Source organism: Hypanus sabinus, chromosome 22 (assembly GCF_030144855.1).
Source record: "Hypanus sabinus isolate sHypSab1 chromosome 22, sHypSab1.hap1, whole genome shotgun sequence".
NCBI classification, from domain to species: Eukaryota; Metazoa; Chordata; class Chondrichthyes; order Myliobatiformes; family Dasyatidae; genus Hypanus; species Hypanus sabinus.
This window is the reverse complement of record NC_082727.1, coordinates 39,599,563-39,622,791: the sequence shown is the minus strand read 5'-3', so window position 1 is coordinate 39,622,791 and position 23,229 is coordinate 39,599,563. Positions and strand designations below refer to the sequence as shown.

The following is a 23,229-nucleotide window of genomic DNA, read 5'->3' as shown; positions in this document are numbered from 1 at the left end:
CATTGGTGCAACACCTGAAGCTTTTGGGTGTTTACTGCCTTTATTAAAGGCTGTTTTGTCATTATTTCTGTCACTGTTAATTGCCTTATTGAGCTGCAACACCAAAGAGCTCATGGACAGTATGCTGCCGAGTAACCATCTGATGCACTAAGTGCTCTGACTAGGGATGAATTGCTGGCAAGAGTGCTTTCCAAAGAACGAAAAACATCATAGGCATGAAATAATTAAAACAACAGATAGAATGCTAGCCTTTAAATGTAGATAATTGAACAGGCACATAGAGGTTATGCTGTACATGGAATATAAAACATTTCTGGAACTCTTTTAGGAAGGATATATTGGCCTTAGAATGACTACACTGTACAGTCTCTCAAATTTACTTGGATTATACCTCTTCTCACCCTGTTACTTGTAAAAACACCATCCCCTTCTCTCAATTCCTCCGTCTCTGATGCGTCTGCTCTCAGGATGAGGCTTTTCATTCTAGAATGAACGAGCTATCCTCCTTTTTCAATGAAAGGGACTTCCCTTCCTCCACCATTGATGCTGCCATCAACCACATATTTTCCATTTAATGCACGTTTGCTCTTACCCCATCCTCCTGCCACCCCAGCAGGGATGGGGTTCTTCTTGTCCTCACCTGCTACCCCACCAGCCTCCATGTCCAGCACATAATTCTATGGAACTTCCGCCATGTTCAGTGGGATCCCACCACCAAGCACATCTTTCCCTCTCCCCAACTTTCTCTTTTCTGCAGGGATTGCTCCCTACTTGACTCCCTTGTCCATTCATCCCGCCTCATTGATTTCCCTCCTTGCAAGCGGAACAAGTGCCACACCTGCCCTTACACCTCCTCCCTTACTACCATTCAGGGTCCCAAACAGTCCCTCCAGGTGAGATAACACTTCACCTGTGAGTCTGTTGGGGTCATATACTGTGTCCGGTGCTCCCGGTGTGGCCTCCTGTATATCGATGAGACCTGATATAGATGGGAGATTGTTTTGCCGAGCACCTACACTCCATCTGCCAGAAGAAGTGGGATCTCCCAGTGGCCACCTATTTTAATTCCAGTTCTCATTCCCATTCCATTATGTCAATCCATGGCCTCTTCTATTGTCACAATGAGGTCACACTCAGGTTGGAGGAACAATACCTCATATTTAGTATGGTGGATAGCTTCCAATCTGATGACATGAATATCAATTTCTTGAACTTCTGGTAATGCCACCCCTTCACCATTCCCCATCCCCTCTTCCCTCTCTCACCTTATCTCACCTAACCCTTGCCTTCCTCTGATGCTTCTCTCCCGCCCCCCTTTACTTTCTTCCATGGCCCTCTGTTCTCTCCTATTGGACTCCTCCTCCTCTTTCACCCATCAACTTCTCAGCTCTTTATTTCAGCCCTCCCTTCCTGGTTTCACCTATCACCTTGTGTTTCTTTCTCCCCTCCTCCAGCTTTTAAATCTACTCCTCATCTTTATTTCTCCACTCCTGCTGAAGAGTCTCAGCCTGAAACAACGACTGTGCTTTTTTCCATAGATGCTGCCTGCCTGCTGAGTTTCTCCAGCATTTTGTGTGTATTGCTTTGATTTCCAGCATCTGCAGATTTTCTTTTGTTTGTGACACTGTCAAGTTAGTAGATTTCCAACTGCAATGTTATAAATAATCTTTTACAAACTAGTGCTATATTTTGATGATTAGAGCATGAGTTCTTTTGATGTTATTGAACTAATGAAGTGAGTCAAGATTTTTCTACTTGTTGACCCAGGGACATAATTGAAAAATTAGAGATATGATTTTCAAAGATGAAATTCAGAACTTCTTGCACCCACAGAGAGCAAGGAAATTTAGAATACTGTCCACAAATAGCAACTAATACAAAGCCAATTATTAATTTTAATTTTGAAACTGATAGCTTTTTAAACTAAGGTGTTAAGGGATACGGGAAAAGGTTGAAATGTGGAATTATGTCTTGGGTCAGCCATTAGGGGATAATTTGTGCTATTATTAAATAAAACTTTAACTGAATTGTGGTGTGGTGGAATTTTGCTTGTTTTTGAAATTTATTCTTAAGATATGTAAATTATTTGTTTGACAACTAATTAAAAGCTATGTATTTGGGTAATGTATTTCATTAGTGTTATCCAAAATGAACTATGAACAACTAAACCATCATATATGGAGAAAAACTGGAACCTGAAACTTAAATTTCATCATAAAGGTAGTTCCTTGTCCTTTTAGGTCAACAGGGAAATTTCATGGACTTCTCCTTGTACACATTTCTGTTTATAATTCTGACATATTTATACAAGTAATATAGTTTTGGTTCACTTTTCATCTAAATCTGTGGGTAAACTTGATGAAACATGTGACTCAACTTCTTCAACTACCTAGTAACCAGGAACTGAATCGCCCTGATGTGTGAGTTTACCAGGGTGAGGGGTAAATTGACTTCAGAGTTCATCCACCATGGTGCCATTAACCCTTCTGTACAGTTAGTGTGCTTTGTCATTTCCTTATTTCATTTAAACTTTCAGTATCCAGCCAAACATATGATATCCCATCCATGAAATGTTATTGAGAAGAATGAGGCAGGCCAATCTATTGAATCCATGCAATTTTTTGGCAGCAGCAATCCCAAAGGGTCGCCCCTTCCTCAACTGTACTTGTATCTCTGCAGTGTTTCTAGAAATTAAGTCAGTTTGGGATACAACTATTTATTTATTTTTCTACCACTTCTAAGTCATTGGATAAATAAGCTTTATTTCTGCAACCTCTGGTTTTTGTTTGAAAGTTGCCTTAAAGCTGTAATCGCAACAATCCTTTAGTCATTCCAATTATTTGCATCCATAAGCCAACAAAAATAGTTGGAGATAAGCAGATCACTGTGCCACAGAGGATGATTACTAAATTCTTCACCTGTCAGCTTCCATTACTTCTCAATCCTAAATTAAATTCTCACATTTTCCCAATTCCTTGTTAAATTGTTCATTTTTGATAGTTTTTTCATATCTGGCTGCATCACAGCCTTTGAATGGAAAATCCTACAAAAAGAAGTGGAATTGGCACAGTACATCATGGGTAAAGCCCTCCCAACCACTGAGCACATCTATATTAAACATAATCGTGGAAAAGCAGCATCCATCATCAGAGATCCCCATCACCCAGGCCATGTTCTTTTCTTGCTGCTGCCATCAGGTAGAAGGTGCAAGAGCCTCAGGACTCTCTCCACCAGGTTCAAGAGCCATTACTATCACACAGCCATCAGCATCTTGAACAAAAAGGGATAACTATACTCATTTGCCTATCCATTGAGATGTTCCCACAGCCAATGATCTCACATTAAGGACTCTTTATCTTGTTATCTCATGTTCTTGTTATTTATTGCTATTTATTTATATATGCATTTGCACAGTTTGTTGTGTTCTGCACCCTGGTTGGTCTTTCAATGATCCTGTTATAGTTACTATTCTCAAACAAGAGAAAATCTGCAGATGCTGAAAATCCAAGCAACATACACAAAATGCTGGAGGAACTCAGCAGGCAAGGCAGCATCTATGGAAAAAGAGTTACGTTGATGTTTCAGTCTGACACCCTTCACTGGAACTCATGAAGGGACTCAGCCCAAAATGTTGACTGTGCTCTTTTCCATAGATGCTGCCTGGCCTGCTGAGTTCCTCCAGAATTCTGTGTGTGTTGCATAGTTATTATTCTATAGATTTTCTGAGTATGCCTGCAGGAAATTGAACCTTGGGGTTGTATATGGTACCATACATGTATTTGGAGAATAAATTTACTTTGAACTTTAGTCATTGTGATTACTAACTCTAGCCCAGACTTGGCAAAGAACAACTTCCAGACTCAATATGCAGTATTGAATAACTTGAATAATTTCTTCTTAAAATCTTGAAGATGCAATTCCTTACCTCCTTAGCCATTTAAACCCCTAAGTGGATGTCTTCTAATCACAATGAACTGATTTAGCACAGCTTCTTTTTCACTCTTTAAGTTTGATGGTATCCTACTCGCTGGCCTTTTAAATGAACAAACCATTCCTCCTCTTAGAAGGAAGTATATAATTCCATGGGACCACTTTAAAGAAGAGCAGGGTTTTTCTTCTTGTTACCTGGTCCGTATTTGTTCTCAACAAATGTGAATAAAAAAAAAGATGATCTGAAAATAGTATAATTGGTCTGTTTGGGAATTTGGTGTGCATCTTGGCTCTGAGAGGTATAATATGAGTGGAAGTTCTTTTTTCCTGTAAACTGCTGTGATCTGAACATGAACTTGGTTTATATTGCAGAGAAATAAAGCATCCTGTATTTGGACAATTGGCACAGAATAAATTAACTTTAAGTTGAAATTGTCGTACATATGGTGCAGAGAAGATAATTTCATAATGTTTTCAGGGCTGTTTCAAAGGACTATTAGCTGATAGATGGATCATGTGAATTATTACATAATATATAAAATCAGGGCTTCTGCAGAGCATCAAACCTTTTATCAGTTCTGCAGACTAACCTAGTCATTTACTCCCAAGGATATTCTAAGTGGAAATAACCTTCAGATGATGAAATCTGAACACTGAAGTTTTAATTTATGAGATGTTTTATGTTTCTATATGGCCTCTGGTACAGATGGCAACATTCTCAGATGCTGAAGTATGCTAATTTATAGCATAGATGATGTAAAAAGCATAGACAAACTGTGGCTATGAAACCAAAATTACCTTTAGGTTTCTTTTTCCTAAAAAAGTAAGTGGTCATCTAACAATGGCAATCATGGCATCTTAATGTAAAAACTGTTACACTCTTTTGGTTGTGATTGGACACTCACTCGGTAATACTTTTGTCAAGGAGACAAATATACACATCTGCGTCTGATCATTTCAATCAGAGGATTTGTCTAGGGAAATGAAAATAGATCACACTGCTGTATGTTATGTGGTCTTCCCCTTGTGTCTTCATGGTTTGACAATTCAGAATGACAGAGAATTGGGAACTTGACAGTGTTAACCAGACAAACGTTAATCAATGGTTTCTCCCTGATTAACTAGCATTGGATTGACAACTGGAGTAATTTGTGTAAAAGAAGTTAATGCTAGGAATAAATTAGACATTGCCCCCACTACCCCGCTTCACTCTGCTCAGTATCCACCCAAATGTTGAGTACACACTGATAGTCTTCAACCCTTTGCTCCACACTGTATTATTTTTGCTCTACATGCATCTTCCCGCAAAGCCAGCATATGAAGCATATTGCTGACTCTCCAAGCATTAATCAAGCTGCTTTTCTCTTTGCTGATATTGATCCTGGTTCTCTCCTTGGAGGTCACCTTCATTTTCTTTCTCTTTTGCTTCCCTCCCCCAAACTATTTCCTCCTGACGCTGTGACCCAACCAGTTTCATTTCAAATCATTCTGATTTCTTAATTTCTCTTATTGAAGGAGAAATACAAACAATTTCCTGTTGTCAAAGAAAATAAAGAGTGTTTGTAGGTAAACAGTGGGTGACAACTTACTATCTAAACTGAAAGTGATAATGACCTTCGTTTATACACTCTACCCGTCTCATTTAAACAATTTTAAAAGTTTTGTACAAGTGCTTCAAGAATTATACAGTGGATTTTGGTTCTTAGGGGCAGCTACTTATTTAGCACAACTCTTAAAGAACAAAAAACTAATTGAGAAAATAATGGGATTCCCTTCTTTCTTTTTGAGATGCTATGCCACTTAATTGGGAAAGGAGACGGTTGCCGAGCAGGTTCTAACAAGTGTCAGTCATGTACAGTTGCATGGGCGTTAGACACTACATCATGCTTTGTGCAAACAGTTTTTGAACAGTCAGCTGCATGTGTTTTTGTTCAAAAAGCAGCGAGTTTTGTCACTCATCACTGAAGTACAAAGAAATTAAAGGGATCGACAGTCATCAGGAATGTTACAATGAAAATGAAGATTTGGAGGATGCAGTCGTTGAAAGCAGAGTATAAAGGCAGTCCATTATCTGCACTAGATGATTTTGTTAATTTACAGTTAATCAAAAGATCATGGTGGTATACAGTGGATGAATTCCCCCATCGAAAATTATTACAAACTAATACATATTTTATGTATAGTATTGTAGTAGTATTGGTATTCATACAATCATAGGGAAGTACAACACAGAAACAGGCCCTTCGGGTCATCCAGTCCATGCTGAAACCATTTAAACTACCAACACCCATCAACCTGCTCTGGGACAACGGCCCTCCATTCCCCTATCATCCATGTATCTATACAATCTTCTCTAAAGTTTTGAAGTCGAGCTACTCTCATGCACCACCTGTGCTTGCAGCTCATTCCAAACTCTCACATCCCTCTGAGTGGAGAAGTATCCCTTCATGTTCCTCTTAAACTTTTTAACTTTCACCCTTAACCCATGAGCTCTGGTTGTAGACCCACACAACCTCAGTGCAAAAAGCCTGCTTGCATTTACCCTATCTATGCCCCTCATAGTTTTGTATACCTCTCTCAAATGGCCTCTCAATCTTCTATGTTCTAAGAATTACAGTCCTAATCTATTCAAATTTTTCTTATAACTTAGGTCCTCCAGGCCCGGCAACATCCTTGTAATTTTTCACTACACTCTTTCAACCTTGTTTACATCTTTCTTGTAGGCAGGTGACCAAAACTGCACACAATACTCCAAATTAGGCCTCACCAATGTCTTATACAAATTCAGCATAACATCTCATCTCCTGTACTCAGTATATTGATTTCTGAAGGACAAATATGCCAAAAGCTTTCTTTATAATCCTATCTACCTGTGATGCCGCTTTCAACGAATTATGTGCAAAACCTCACACACACTTGTCTGCAAAAAAAAAACATGCCATTTTTCAGCCCATTTTTCCAGCTGATGCAGATCTCTCTACAAGCCATGACAGGCTTCCGCACTGTCCACTCCACCCTCAGTCTTGGTGTCATCTACAAGTTTGCTGATCCAGTTTGATATAGATGACAAACAACGATGGACCCAGCACCGGTCCCTGCGGAACACCACTAGTCACAGGCCTCCAGTCAGAGAGGCACCCATCCACTACTACACAAAACCGATGTCTAATCCAATTTACTAACTCGTCTTGAATGCCAAGCGACTGAACCTTCTTGACCAACCTCCCATGCAGAGCCTTGTTAAATGCCTTGCTAAAGTCTATGTTGACAACATCCACTGTCTTGCTTTCATCTACTTTCCTAATAACTTCCTCGAAAAGATTGGTTCGATATGACCTACCACACACAAAGCCACGCTGACTATCCTTAATCACTCCATGTCTATCCAAATGCTTATATATCCAGTCCCTTAGATTATCTTCCAATAACTTTCCCACAATTCATGCAGACTCACTGGCCTACAATTTCCTGGTTTATGTTTAGAGCCTTTTCTTAGCAGCAGAACATTGGCTGTCCTCCAATCCTCAGGTACCTCTCCTTTTGCTAAGGATGATTTAAATATATCTGTTAGGGCCCTGGCAATTTCTCCACTTGCCTCCTGTAGGGTCCAATGGAAAACCTTGTCAGGCCCTGAGTATTTATCCACCCTGGTTTGCCTCAGGTTAGCCTACACTTCCTCCTCTGTAATCTGTATAGGTTCCATGAAGTTGTTGTTGCTTTGCTTCACTTCTATAGACTCTGTGTCCACCCCCTGAGTAAATTCAGATGCAAAAGATTTATTTAAGATCTCTGCAATTTGTTTTGGCTCTGCACATAGATTACCATTCCGGTCTTCCAGAGGACCAGTTTTATTCCTTGCAATTCTGCTGCTCTTAACATATCTGTAGAATCCCTTGAGATGCTCTTTCACCTTTTCTGTTTGAGCAACTTACAGCTTTCTTTTAGCCCTCCTGATTTCTTTCTTAAGTGTTCTGATTTGTTCTGTATTCCACTTAAATACATTTTTTGTTACTCAGTTAAACAGTAGTTTTGTCTTTTATATACCTTTTTAACTATTTCCATGAAACTTTAGTTAATTGGAGCGGCTGTTTAATTAGGCCAAAATGTGCTGGTCTCGATGTGTCCCAATTAACCAGAGTCCACTGGAGTTGCAGGATGGTGAATGTGAATCAGCTTTCAAATCAGCTCTTATTTCTGCTCTCTACCAAGCAGACCAGTGCTAATTTGAGCCATGGTTAATAGAGTGCTCAATACACCACATAATCTTTTGAGGAATGGCAATCTGCAAATAAGCCTTGATGCCTGAACAATGAATATTTTTGTTTTCTAGGTGAAAAGGGCTGCTCCAGACCTGAGGACACTAGGTTCCTTATCTTTCTCTAATCCTGTTTACTTTTCTACAATGTGCATTTGCCACTCACATGGTCTTGCATTATCATAGCTAGCTGAATATGTCTTTGAGTAAACTAAGTACATCACGAGAGTCAGTGTTTGCAAATATTTCTATTGTTTTGCTGAGAATTCCTTGTGCTCCCTTCAATCTGGAGTTGTCATATGAATGTGCTCTTCTAGCTGTTTACAATGATTGTGGTTTGGCTGAACCGTGGCACTGACGACCTTTTAAGGTATGAACATATAATGTTAATAATCACTGCTGCATGGACAATACTGATTTATGTTTGTGAAAGTGCATTAAATTTAATGCAAATCAAAGAAATGATGCTTGGCATTGGTGAATTGATGGTTTCCAGATTTTCTTCTTTTCTGCACATTTCTATTACACTGTCTCCAAGAACCAGAACGAGAAATGTATTTTTATTCTGGAGTGACTTAAGAGGTGAGGCGGTGCTGTGTGAAATTCAGTATGGGATTAAATCTTGGCAAGGCGTTCACTTCCCTCAGGCTGCTACCACTGCCTCTGCTGGGAGAGTAAGATAAATGTATTTGTGCAGTGGACTACAGCTCTCAAATATCTGCGAACCCTCTTAATCTCCAGACGATTGGCTCTAGTGGAAGTATCCAACCACCAGAATGGACTGACAGGTAAGCAACAGGTGTCAGCAACTGCTTTTTGCTGGACTAAATCGGGGATCTCTTTTTGTAAAGCATTTCAGCATGCACATGAAGAGTGTATGTTAACGTTTCATTTTCTATAGTTCAAACTGATTCAACTTTTTTAATAGTTTCATGAGGTGTGTTTGTAATTCAATAGAATAGTTACTCATTTAGAGCAAATATTTAAGACATTTGTTTTGCAGTTTATTTTTTTAAAAGTTATTAAAGTGCCTGCAGCCAACATTACAGGCTTTGACAAACAATAAGGCTTGCTTAGCAAACTGTAGAAAGAAAGCTTTAACTTTCTGCCTGGAAATAATTCGTTGTTTGAGATCAAACTATGTCAAATATTTGTTAAGCACTTAAATTTTACTACACTCATGTAATTGTAATTACCACTGCAGTTCCAGTTGTTTTAAACATTCAGATTATAGTGTTTTTTTTTAAATAAATCTAAGTTCTCAATGTTTATTTTATATGTTTGGACGCCACAGATAACAATTTAAGATCAGCCTCTCATTGAAGTGGGCATTTTGATTTTGGTTCAGATTCAGATTAATCTTCCAGCTCAAAATTGACTGAGTTGTAAGGTGAGAATGCAAGTTTAGCGAAGCTGGGTGTCCTGAGAATTTCACTCAAGCAGCCGTCTGTCCTATCTCAGGATGGTGCTAGACCTTCCTTTGGCTGAATGTACTGCAGCTGGTCAAAGCAATCATTTTTACTTCATTTGAAATGTGACTTGGACTTTGTAGAATTAAAACTGACTAATACAAGCAAAAGCTTGTAGTACATTGGTGTCTGTTCTACCTTACTACGAAATCCCCTTCTGCAGAATTTAGTGTTTATAATTGCTTTTTGATCAAAATTCTACAATTGAACTGAGGCTAGAGTTCGTATTTGCAGTTTTAACAATGTGAACCATAGGCAAAGGAAAAGGTAATAGTGATAATTTACAACAGTTGTTTTGTAGCTCTGTTTGTAACTGATGGCAGTAATTCCCAGGCAAAGAGAAAACATTGATTTGAATGGTGATATTTTGCTTATGGTTCTGTTAGTTTTTCCCCACAGCTGGATAGGTTTAGATAATGGCAGCTGGAATCAATCAGCTTGGTAATTCAGTGATGTTCTGGGAAATTTTAAAAGCATCGAGTTTGAGGAAACAATGCAACTCCACAGGGTAGAGCTGCTAGTGACACCAGGTCAGAGAAATGCCCAACTATAGCTGGTGGTCATATGGGGTGCTGGATGAGGGGTGGGGTGGAGTTGGCAGTGGGGAGGGGAGACGAGGTTGTGGTTAAGAGTCATTGCAACAAGCAAGCTCAAACTGAGTAAAATCAATGCAAGAAATGAAAACCATGTGGTTAGTGGGAAAAAAATTTAAGTGGTAACTCACTCTTGAGAGTCAAATAATCTAGTAGTGTTTATTGTGATTAGACTCATCTGAACTTAGATTTGCGTTCTGCAACCCCTGGCTTGTAGCTACCAGGCTGTATAAATCTACAAATGTGTATTTCAAACTAGGCTGCTTGTGAAAAGAGGTACAGTGCATTCTGGTTAAATGGGACAGTCTGTAAAGAACAAAAGACAATTGAGAAAATTGTCAGGATTCCCTTCATTTATTTGGGACACTATGACATTTAATTGGGACAGGAGAATCTTGCCGAACAATTCGTATCTAGTGCCAATCTCGTGCTTGTGTGGCCGTTAGACAGTACACCATACTTAGAGCGAATAGTTTTTAAATAGCGTCAGTTGCATGTGTTTGTGTTCACAAGGCAGTGATTTTAATCACTGATCGTTGGCAAGAAAGAAGCAATAAGACAATTCGGAACTCTTTTGCTCACCGGGGATCAAGCAGTCAGGCTTGGAGATGCCAAAAATGCTGAGAGTGAAAATGAAATGATTTAACTACTTCAACTAGTTAGGAACTATGGAGAATTTGAAGGTTGTGACTATCATCTTGAATGTTTTAAGGAAAATGAAGATTTGGAGGATGCAGTTATTGAAAGTGTTGTATGAAGGCAGTTCATTATCTACACGAGGTGTCTGCGTCGATTTTGTTCACTTATGGTGGTTGAACATCATATCCGACAATGTCAGGGAAACCTGTGCAGGAGTGTGTTTAAGCAGAAAAGCTGTTGCACTGGAGCAGTTCCACTCTCACGACCTCGAAAGTCCGGGTCCAGTGGTACATGTAGCCATCATAGCTGGGGGTCTGCCTTGGTTACAGTGGATGACCATGACTCCATGACTTCTCCTATGCCTCATCATGCCCTTCCACTCTCCATGGAGTGATACAGAACCACATTCCTGGTTGTTGGACCTCACAGTAGATCTCAATCGCCCTGTCTGCTGGAGCTGATTTCATTTACTATCAATCAGAAGAACACAGCAGTGTAAACTGGATGAATTCCGCTATCGATAACTATTAAGAACTAATACCCAGTTTTATAGTACTATAGCGGTATCGGTAGCGTTCTAATTTGTTCTGTATTTCATTTTAATACAGTTAAACTGGTTAGTCTTTTTTTAAATACTTTTTTTTTAGCTATTTCCCTGAAACTTGGGCTAATTGTGGCAGCCACTTAATTGGGCCAAAATGTACTGGTCCTGATGTGTCCCAGTTAACCAGAACCCATTGTATATCTCTGATACCTGTTCCAGGGGCAGTCACTTTTCTTTGATATTTAAAGACACATGCAAAGCAATAGTTTAAAATCTACCCTCCACTTCAGTACTCTGGCATACATTCTCACGATTATTTCTTCTCCACTTCAATACTGTGGCATACTTTCTCATAACTACTTCCATTAATATAGTTTATTCAGGCAGACCCAATCATTTAATAATCAACATTCTACCTGATCAGCAATAAGACGGTGACCAAAGCAACATAGTGATGTACTGTGCAGAAACCGACCCTTTGTCCCAACATTTCTAGTGCCAACCATTAAACACATCTATAACTAATCCCATTTAGTAGAAATTTCTTTGTACTGCCTTGAGTTCTTGCAGGGCATCCTAAAGCATTTTACAGCCAACAAACGTACTTATGAAGTAGCACTATTTTAATATGGGAAATACAGTGTGCATTTTGTTCACAGCAACCTCCCATAACTACCACAGCAGTAATTTCAGAAAACAGCATTAAATAAGGTTGAGAGCTATGGTTTAGCCAAGCTATCTGGGAGCAAATCCCTTTTCAGGGCACCATTATGTGGCCAGGTAAGACTATCAATGGAAAAGAGACAGAATATTGTTAAGATGCGAATTTGATTTGCTAATCAGACTTTGAATGTATTACATTTCTGCAGAGGTGCCGAATTTGAAATTGTGCCATGGGATCTTCTGAACCTGCATGAGTGCAGAAGGTGGGTGTTTTACTCTCTCATCAAATAACCTCTGACAAAATAGTACCCGAGTGTCAGCTGAGTTTTTTGTATTTAAGTTTCAAAGTGGGACTTGAACCCAGAGCATCTGACTCAGGAGTGAGAGTGCTAACATCTGTGCCATCTCTATATTCCAAACTTAACAAATAAAAAGTGCTTTTCAATGAATAAGCTTGATTTCGATGAAAAACAAACTTTAACAGCTTGCAAACCTATAAAAGTCAGTAACTCCTACTTTTTCCATTCATGTTTATTAAATGCTGTAAAAAGAAATTTCTCCTCACCTCTTTTCTAAACCAAAAACCTTCTCTTCTGAGGCTGGGCCTTCTGGTCCTAGACTCCCTCACTGTAAGAAACAACCTCTCCATGTCCACTCAATCTAGGCCTTTCAATATGCGAAAGGTTTCAATGAGAACCCCCGTCTTTCTTCTAAACTCCAGTGAGTACAAGCCCAGAGATATCAAATGCTCCTCCTGTGTTAACCCTTTCATTCCCGGGATCATTCTTATGTATCTTCTCTGTACCCTCTCCAATTGCAGCACATCATTTCTTAGATAAGGTGGCCAAAACTACTCATCTTAACTCATTGTTAACTTCCATCCCATCAAATTTGGTTCTAAGCGATTGCTGTGGCCCCTTCTGGATTGTGTCTTAAACTGAGTCAAATTGTCTGCACATGGCGGTGACCTCACAATGAGCTTCAGATTATACATCTATTCCACCCCTTTTGCTTTCCATTTCTGTCTCCACAATATCATCAAACTGCATTCCCATCTCAACTCACTCAGTGCTGAGAACATCATTCATAATTTGACTTGATTCTACAAATGCATTTACAGCTAACTTCCCTGATTATCTTTCTCTGTGAATGTGAGTTTAGCTGCACCTCTCCTTCCGATACAACATTTTATAGTATGCCTCCAATGCCCTTCCCTTGGACAACATTGGTGGCATGAAGAGGGGAGACTTGCAGCTTGGGCAACTGCCAGTCTTCTATAAAAAAAAACCTTGCCCAGGCTTGCACCCTGGAAACTTTCCAAGGAACAAATCCATAGTCTATCGAGACTAACGGAGGCCTATTCTAGTATGCCCTATTCAATCATCATATGTACCAACTCATTTGCCCTACAGCCATCGGGCTCCTGACCCAGCCTGGTTAATTTCATTCACTATGCGGAACTAATTTCACAACTACACACTCTTTTTCAAGTACTCTACAACTCTTGTTCCCAGTATTATATATTGTTTTATTTCCACAATTTGATTCCCTTTGTACATTGGTTGTTTGTCAATCTTTGTAAATAGCTACAAGAAAATAAATCTCAAGTTAGAGTATGGTAAAATGTATGTACTTTGATAGTAAATTTACTTTAGCTCTGACTTTGATTTTGATTCCCAGTTATGTCAGGTTTCTGAAATTTTCATCCCTTCTTTCAAATCCCTCCAAACTCCATGCTGTCAAATCCCTGTATCTCTGCAAATTTCCCAGGCCCTATTCCCTTAACTCCTGCACCTTGATCATTCATCAGTTTTAATTGCTCCATCACTGGTGGCCATGCCTTCAGCTACTAACACTGTAAGTTCTCGAGTCCCCTTCCAAAGCTTCACTGCTTCTTGATCCTTTCTGCTGTCTCCATGCCTCTTAAAAAGCTGATGCATCATTCTGCCCAGTGTCACATATCGTTTCATAATGATTTAAATGAAATCTGCTTGGGGTATTTTTGCAATAGTAAAGGCACTTAGCAAATCCCTCTGTTACCATGATGAAGCTACTCTCAGGTTGGAGAAACACCACCTTATGTCTGGTTGGGTAGCCTCCAACCTGATGGCATTACTGTCAATTTCTCTAACTTCTGGCAATTTTTCCTTCCTCCCCTTCTCTCTTTATCCCGCCTCATTCTGGCTCCCCTTTTACACTTCTCCTCGCCTGCCTATCACCTCCCCCCGGTGCCCCTCCTCATTTCCTTTCTCCCATAATCCACTCTCCTTCAGCCCTTCACCTTTTCCACCTGTCACCTCACCTCATTCGTTCCTCCCCCAGTCTATCTTCCCCCTCATCTAGCTTGAGCTATCACCTTCCCCATCACCCCATTTCCCCCCCAACTCCACTTGGCTTCTTCCCCTTCCTTTCCTATCCATACAAAGCACCTAGGCCTGAAACATCAGCTGTTGATTCATTTCCATAGCTGCTGCCTGACCTGCTGAGTTCCTCCAGCATTTTGTGTGAGTTACTCTGGATTTCCAGCATCAGCAGAACTTCTTGTGTTGATGATCAGAGAAATCTACTGGTTATAAGTTTAATTTGTATTACCAGTACCTGCAATGTTTTGATCACCTTACTGATAATATTTTCAGGACACCACGACAGAGCTAAGCAAGGTTATCTATGGCAGATATGCACAAGATTGTGTGAGATGTGAATGTGATTTGCCAAACAGACATTACATGCATTCCAAGGAATGTAAAGCATGCAACAAGACCCCAATTAAAACAGTCTTTCTGCCACCTGGGACTGGCCACTGCAGACAGCCTCAAATAAACAACTTTGCTATGGCGCAGTCCTTCTTGCTGCTGCAAGCATTCAGTGACCTGCAGTCACACTTTGGGGAAGATTCAGCATTAGCACCAATATAATGGAAACAGTTAGCCTAGTCAAAGCATAAAGGCAAGCTAATTCAATCAAAATCACAACACAAACACAAGGAGATTCTGCAGATGCTGGAAGTCCAGAGTAACTCACACAAAATGCTGGGGGAGCTCAGCAGGTCAGGCAGCATCTATGGAAATGAATAAACAGTTGATGTTTCAGGCCTAGATTCTTCATCTGAACTGGAAAGGAAGGGGGTAAGAGCCGGGTGGAGTTAGGGGGGCGAGAAAGGTGATAGTTTGTTGAGTGCAACAATGTCCAGAATCTTCTGGATTCCTGACCCATGACAATGAACTAGAGTTCAGGTTTGGGCCCTGATGGGGCTGTCTGTGATGCTTCTTCTGACATTCCAGGACCCAAACTTCATAGTGCATGATGTGTTTTAATGTGGCGTAATTGCTTCACACCAGCTATCATGTGGTCTGCACATAGTAAGTAATTGATTCAGAGGCAAGGGGGCCCATGGAGGTTGGAGACCAGTAACTACATAGATATTCAAGCTCGCACAGCAGTGGGTGCCAGTGTAGGTCTGGTTGCCATATTCAGGTTTGATCTTTCATGAATGGGATCAAGCTCAGGAACCCATGTTCATTGCCTCCATCCTGGCTTCTGGGCATTCCCCTTTTCCCACCTTTCTGGCCATGTGCTATTGATGAACTCCAGAGTCTAGCTGTGTTGTGGATAATAGTCCCAGTCCCTGGCTCTCTTCTGGCCATGTATCTAATTGCCATCAGTGCCTGGCTGTAGCCTTGTCTTTAACTACAGGATAGACCATCACAAAAAATGTGTCCCTTTGTTAAAGGGACTTCATAAACTTTTGCTTCAGCTGATAGTTTACATGAAACTTCCTGTTATTCCAAGTTTCTTCAATCAGACCTGCTTTCAGCAAGTAAACAACTTAGATATTCATCTGTATCAGTACCAAAGGAAATAATTGGGGTAAGTTTAATTGAATCACTGCAACTTCCAAATAAGTTAATTGTTGACAACTTACTGTTAACGTAACTTTACAGAAGCTGTTTTAAAAAGTCAATTCTTGAAATGTCCAAATGCACAATAATTTTTGTTGCAAGATGTTTGTTGCAGCAAAAAATTGCAGACACTCAAAAGATGCAAAATATTTGAAGCACTCACCAAATCAGGCAGCATTCTGTGGAGAGGGAGAGAGAACCAACCTTGCAGATCAAGATTCTTCATCAGAACTGGAAAAGTGAGAAAGCTTATATGTTTATTCTTAAGACTTCTTGATGTGAGATATTATCTCTGTTTCTCTGTCCTCTGATGCAGCCTGACCTGGTGAGTGTTTCCAGTACTTTTGTTTTACAAATTATAACAATTATAATATCCACTAATGTATTGATTTTGCATCAGGACATAGTTTATCTCCAATTCTCTAACATTTCTAGGCCTCTCTAAAAGTAAGCAGCAATTCTATCAGATTGTCCATCAGTCATTTCTATCTGTCACTGTGTGTTAATTTGTTCTGTGCTCTCATCTCTTCCTGTGGACATTCATGTTTGAATGCTTCTTTCACCGGGCCTGATCTTGGCAGGAATCCAAAGGTATTTTGACTACCTTTCTTTTGGTGGGGAAAAAGCAGCACCTAGGTTTTTTTTAGCAATTACCAGTCACGTGGGCCTATGAATTAGGAGCAAAAGGAGGTTATTTGGCCCCTTAGCCCTGCTCTGCCATTTTATAAGATTGTGGCTAACTGTAATCTTAATTTTGTGAGCAAATCAAAGTTAAAAGTTAATTTATTATCAATGCATTTATGTCACCATATACCGCCCAGAGATTCATCTTCTTGCAGGCATTCACAGGAGACCAAAGAAATAGAACAGAATCAGTGAAAAGCTGCACACATAAATGGCAAGTGCAAAAGAAGACAAACCATGCAGGGACAGAAATGTGAAATAAATAATTAAATAAATGATCTCAAATACATGAGTTGTGGAGTCCCTGAAAGCGAGTCAATAGGTTGTGGAATCAGTACAGAGTTGAGCTGAGTGATGTTATCCCCCTGTTCCGGAGTCTGATTATTAAAGGGCGATAACTGTTCCTGCATTTGCTGGTATGGGACCTCAGCATCCTTTATTTCATTCCTGATGGCAGCAGAGAGAAGAAAGCATGAGCTGGATAGTGGGAGTCCTTGATGATGGTTGCTGCTTTCTTATAGAAGTGCTCCTTGTAGATGGTGGGGAGGGCTTGCCCTGTGTGCCCAGTCAATTCACCTTAACATTTCTGAGCTGCCGTGAGCACAGTTAAGATTTGACTCTGTTCCTCCAGCCACAATTCATTCTAATTATTTATTGGCATTTAAATTAGTCTTACTGATACCTGTTTAAAATTTGCCATTTATTCATTTATACATAACTTCACTGGCCCAACTTGTTTAGTTTATTTTAAAATAAAGGATGGACTCACTGTGCACACCTGTCAATCCTATTTAATCATTTTTGTACATGTAATAACATCACATTTCAACCACACCCCATTCCAGACTTGTTTTGCCCATTTTTCCGAAAGCGCACTTCCTTTACTTTTGAATTAAATGGTGCAACTTGTATCTTTGTTACTCTATTTGTTGGAGCTGTAATTGTCTCAGTGCAAAAATGTTAGTAGCATACATTAGTACATCGAAGAGGCAGCTGTGTGTAGGGGTCAAAGGCTGCAGAAGTTAAGCACCATATTGATACAAATAAAACAACAATAAGTTTTGAACCCGTGAAAGCATTTTGTAGATTATCCAGTTCTGTCAAATCAGCAGATGGCACATCCTTCATCAAAGGTGTGGAAGGAATCTTTGGACCATGCTCTCTTCTCTCTGCTGCCACCAGGAAGGACGTACAGAACACTTAGGTCCCATGCCAACAGCTTCAGGAACAGTTTCTACCCTTCACATTGACAGTCTACTTAAAAGACATAAATGCATAAGAGTGCTCTAGATCACCTATCCAAGGAAAAAGTAAAAGGGGATCTTTAGAAAAGCTCAATAATAGCCATAAACAATGGAGTTCTGGCTAGGTGTTGACTAAATCAGCAGGTGTGTAGGTTAACAAGGTTTTCTATAGCACCTTGAAGCAAATTTTAGAGAAAGAATAAATCCACAAGATTACAAGGATGCTATTTTCACCTGTCAGCAGCAAAAGAAGCAAAGTGCACCTAGAATTTATTTCTCTGTACAGGATATTAAAATCCTCCCCCTCATTCTACTGAACGGGCTCATTGCAAACATTCACTCAGTAGCCACTTTATTAGATATTGGAGGTACCTAGTAAGGTGGCCATTGAGTGTATTTCTGTAAGTTCATGGTCTTCTGCTGCTGTAGCCTATCCACTTCAATGTGTTGTGCATTCAGAGATGCCGCTCTGTATACCACTGTTATAATACGTGGTTATTTGAGTTACTGTCACCTCCCTGTGAGCTTGAACCATTCTTCTCTGACCTTTCTCATTGGCAAAGGATTTTCGCCCACAGAACTGCCACTCACTGGACTTCTTTTTTGTTTTTTTTTTGCATCATTCTCTGTAAACTCGAGAGACTGTTGTGCATGAAAATCCCAGGGGATCAGCAGTTTCTGAGATACACAAACCACCCTGTCTGGCACCAACAATCATTCCATAGTCAAAATCACGTAGTCACTTCTTCCCCACTCTGGGTATTTGGTCTGAACACCAACTGAACCTTTTGACCATGTCTGCATGCTTTTATGCATTGAGTTGCTGCCACATGATTGGCTGATTTGATATTTGCATTAATGAGCAGATGTGCCAAGTTGCCATTGAGTGTAGCTAAAGAAAGTCTGCTATAAGTGGAATATAATTTTTAGACCAAGTTAGAGCACCATGGGCATTGAATTTTGCTCTGAGGCAATTCCAGAAAAGTTGCTTAGAATGCAGAATAGAATTGTGTGCAACTTGCAAGTTAATGATGCATGTAAATCACATGTCCATTGCACAACCACATCTGGCCAGGTGCTTTCCAGTGGCTTCATTTCTGACGTATTCAAAATTTTGAATGGCATGATCCAAAGCTGTGCTTTGTTCTTGTCTTGTGTCCTTGTCATTTCATGAGGGAATTCAGTTGAGGATGTGCAAAATAATACCACAAATTCAGTGGTTCCCTCTTTCACCTTCAAAAACTGAATATGAGGTCAAAGCTGCTGCAGAAATTTCTCAACCAGACTCTCTTTAAAAATTCACAGATAAAGCCTGCAAGTCACTGTTGACACATTTGTGAAGCATTCTTTTTCTGTCTGCATTGTCCAATACAGTAAGACCTGCAAATTGTACTTGATTAAGGCAGAAAATTGTACTTATTCAGATCAGATTTATGACCACTTTGGAATGTGGTCATGATTTTATTTTAGTTTATTTCTACCCATGAGAAATTCTCCAGGTGCTGGTAATTCTTACTGTTGATGTGAAAGACAACCAAGTATCACCCTAACTGGCTTCTCAGAGAAGTAAAAGAGACACTGATTAGCAAATGTTATACTTTGAGGTGTTGCCACATGAATGGCTGTATAGATATTTGCATTACTGAGCAAGTGTGCCTAATAAAAGTGGCTACTGAGGGCAGCTAAGGAGAATCTGCGAAGAGTGCAGTATAATGTTTAGACCAAGTCAGAGCACCATGGGCAAATGTCCTCCGTAACATTAGACACATTTCAGAATCCAGAGAACAACTTATCTTCCTTGGTTAACTCTTTTGCATAATTAACCTAATATTTATTTGTATCCAGATACTGCCAGCTGTCAACACTTCAAATAGGAGATACGGTTTTTGTTACATGGTGAACTAGATACACGTATTCTGACTTGTCGTACAAGCTCTAATTTCAAATCAATATGGTTTACATGGATTATACAATGGTGTTCTCAGCTTCAAAAAGGAAGCATTTTATTTCTCAGATTGGAAAGGATGCAACTCATTTAGGATATTAATGATAGTAAGCTTTTTATTGAGATTGCTCTTTTTTTTAAACTTCCTGTATAGTGAATAAACTCTTCTCAGGCTTTCATGTGTTAATTATAACTGATGTTTCGATGACAGAACTCTGCCATCTTTACCAGGGATGATGTGTGATGAAGGTGGCAGAGTTTGTGATCAAAACATCAGTTATGGTTGATACCTGTACCGGGGCTGGAAGCCCGAGAAGAGTTTATTCGTCATATACACTAGGAAAACACGAGATCTTTTTTCTCCTAATCCACATTACTCATTTGCTGCATATTTCAAATTCTCTATTGTGTAAACTTATAGCAGGCTAGAAGGAGAGTTTGGGGGTGAGAAAAGACTCAGTGATTCTATGGGAGGAAAGAGTAAGACGTCCATTCAGGCATTTGGTTGTAGTTCTCTTAGATCAGTGTTTCCCAACCTGGGGCCACTGACCCCTTTCTTAATGGAATTGGTCCATGACATAAAAAAGGTTGTGAACTGCTGTCTTAGACAGTTTCAATATTTTAGTGTGGGCTTACTATGATAACAACATGCTTTGTTCTATAGAGTGATTTATTTCTTTAAAATTCATCTGTATTAGAACTGGTGTTTGGATAAAGAAGGCACAGTTTATGCTTTCAGATTTCCTATCTGAGGAAACTGTTATCTTTTTCATTTATATTCAAAAATTGAAAGCCTAACTGTACTGATTAGATCTCAAAGCTAGTCTCTTCACTAAACGTATAAGATTCCAAAGCTCTGAAGAACAAGGAGTTCTCTCTTTGTCCTAGCCAACATTTCTGCCTCAAACAACATCACCAAAACCGACAACTGATCATTGATCTTGTGTTTTGTTTTAGAGGCCTTACAATGAGTAAGATTGCTGTTCTGTTAGTCTTCATAATTTTGGCTGCACTTCAAAGTAATTCCTAGGTTGTGAAGGCCTTAGAGATGTCCTGATGATGTCCTTTCTTTTCTCTAACTGGTCGTAATATACTGATTAATCTGATCTGGATGTGCCTGTATAAATTTGGAATTTGTACAGTGTTCAGAATAAGCTTGTAAACTGTGGGCTAAGCAGTGTTTTTGGGGGGGGGGGGTGGTATCAGAAGACGACCAGTACAGTTAGGTGAAGAACAGGATGACATGTTCAAAACAAAGTTCACTCTTTATTTAAGGGATTTTAGTACTGTAACCTTAATATATTGCTGAAGGAAAAGTTCCTTCTAAAAACAGACATCATGATGGGTCTGCATTGTCTGAATTCATATTCTTGCCTAGATAGGCTGCAGTAAACAATATTAGTTCTTTAATTCGAAAGTATTAATTAAGGTAATTATCTACTTGAATATATTCATTTCATCTCTGTATTTACTGGTGAAAAGCAAGTAATTGAGTGTTTTAAAAGGTTCTAATATTTTAATGTCTTCTGTTTCCAACTTCCTTCCACCTACACACCTATTTCCCCACCCCCCGCCACATCCTCCCAACCAACTCTGAATATTCTTTTCAATTTCTGTGTTTTATTCCTTCTTCTGTCAGTGTTCCAGATGGAATAAGTTCAGGAGCAAACTGATGCACTGACCTCTCTCTCAGTTCAGTTGGAAAAGCTGCTACAGTTTGTAAAGTTGGACTTGAGCTTATCCTTACAAAAATCCTTCCAAATCAGACAGTTTAGCTTTATTTCTCTCCACTCTCTGCATCCCTCATTCCCACTTATCTGGTGAAATGCTTTCCAAATTGTTTCTCATGGATATACAGTTATGGTCCTGAACCTTCACCATAAAGGTTACGTGAAAGGCCCATTGTCTTAGGATGTATACTTGGAACTTCCATTATTTAATTTTGTGGTTGTATGCTTCCCTTTGTTTTTAAATATTGTGTTTGGAAAAACTTGTTTGTGATGTATTCATAAATTTATTTTGTTTATGGCTTAATAAAAGTTATTTTTCCATGTAAAATCTAAAAGCAAATAGTTTAATTATTGGAGGGAATGAGGGAGGGCTGTTTGGACAGCTCAGCTGTAATTGATTGTTTGCAGATGTTTTCAACCAGAGATATGCTGCGCTTGCTTGATTTCTCTTATGCTACAGCAAACCATGTACAAGAAGGTACAGCATGTAAAACAATTTTCTGAGTACAATACAGCATAGGCAACTTTTTAATCAAGCACAAGGGATGAAGCAGTCCAGGTAATCATAGTTTTAGGAGAATAAGCTATTGTTAAAAATTATACTTTTGGTCTGTATAAAGACACAAGATGTTGGCTGTACTTTTGTGTAGTGTGTAAATATTCTAAATAGTTTCTATTAATTGATTCCGTTAAAACTTAAAAGTGATAAAATGAGAGTAAGTCTAGTTTTCTGAATGAAACATATTTGCCAAGAACCTGAGCCTCTTCCCAATCTACAATTTTGTTGATGCATAAGTAATACAGATTAGCAAATAGTCTTATTTGTAACTGATGTCTGCAGTGTCTGTATTTTTCAAGCAGAGTTCACCAAGTTGATTTTTTGCCAGTGGTCACATTGAATGCAAAATATTTTTCCTCTGGTGAATTTTCTTGAGTAGCATGATTATCTCATACCGCAGTGATTTAAGCTGCCAATTATTTTTGCAGGTGATCTCTTTTGTTTAATTGGAATTTTTAGACATAGTTTCTTTTGATTAAATTACTGTGTCAAATTTCAGTTCTGATAGTAAGCTTCTGCAGTTGTTCTGTTTTTAGTTTAGCAGAATTGCATTGTCATAAAAGGATAAAATATATTCTTCACGTTTGCCGTAAATGAATTCAGTTTTGTTTTTGGGAATGCTATTTGGTACCAGATTCTCCAAAGGGTGCTATCTTTCAAAAAAGTTTGCAAAGCTCTCTCTGTTTATGCACACATCAGTGTTTGATATCATTTTCATGAAAGAAATCAAACATTCCTGACTATTTTGCCAGAGGTATTTTGTAAGGATAATTTTTTTGGGGGGGGTGGGTGGGATTTCTTATGCACATTTATCGCAAAGACCAGAGGCCACTTTCTACTCTAACTTGGTTTCTAGGTGAAATCAGTCATTTCTACCACACAAAACATTATGCTGTATATTAGCTTATTAACTAATTAAATTAATACTTTAATCTTGTACTTTTATCACAAGTCCTAGATATGTGACCACTGGCACCAGGAAGATGATCTCAGAGAGCATTGATAATGGCTGGGGTCACCCGTCTTGAAAAGACACTGCCCAGAAGAAGGCAATTGCAAATCACTGCTAGGGAAA

At 39.2% G+C, this 23,229-nt stretch overlaps 1 long non-coding RNA gene across 2 annotated transcripts in view; it reads right to left on the bottom strand.

Moving 5' to 3' along the window:
- LOC132379545 (uncharacterized) overlaps positions 1 to 23,229 on the bottom strand; it is a 137,667-nt gene that overhangs the window by 25,346 nt on the left and 89,092 nt on the right. The window contains exons 4-5 of one of the 2 annotated variants that reach the window (XR_009507450.1): positions 16,156 to 16,223; positions 10,830 to 11,356 (exon numbers count right to left, since the gene is read on the bottom strand). This is a non-coding gene — a long non-coding RNA (uncharacterized LOC132379545). The remainder of the gene's footprint in view (positions 1 to 10,829; positions 11,357 to 16,155; positions 16,224 to 23,229) is intronic. The other variant, XR_009507451.1, reaches the window with a different exon arrangement.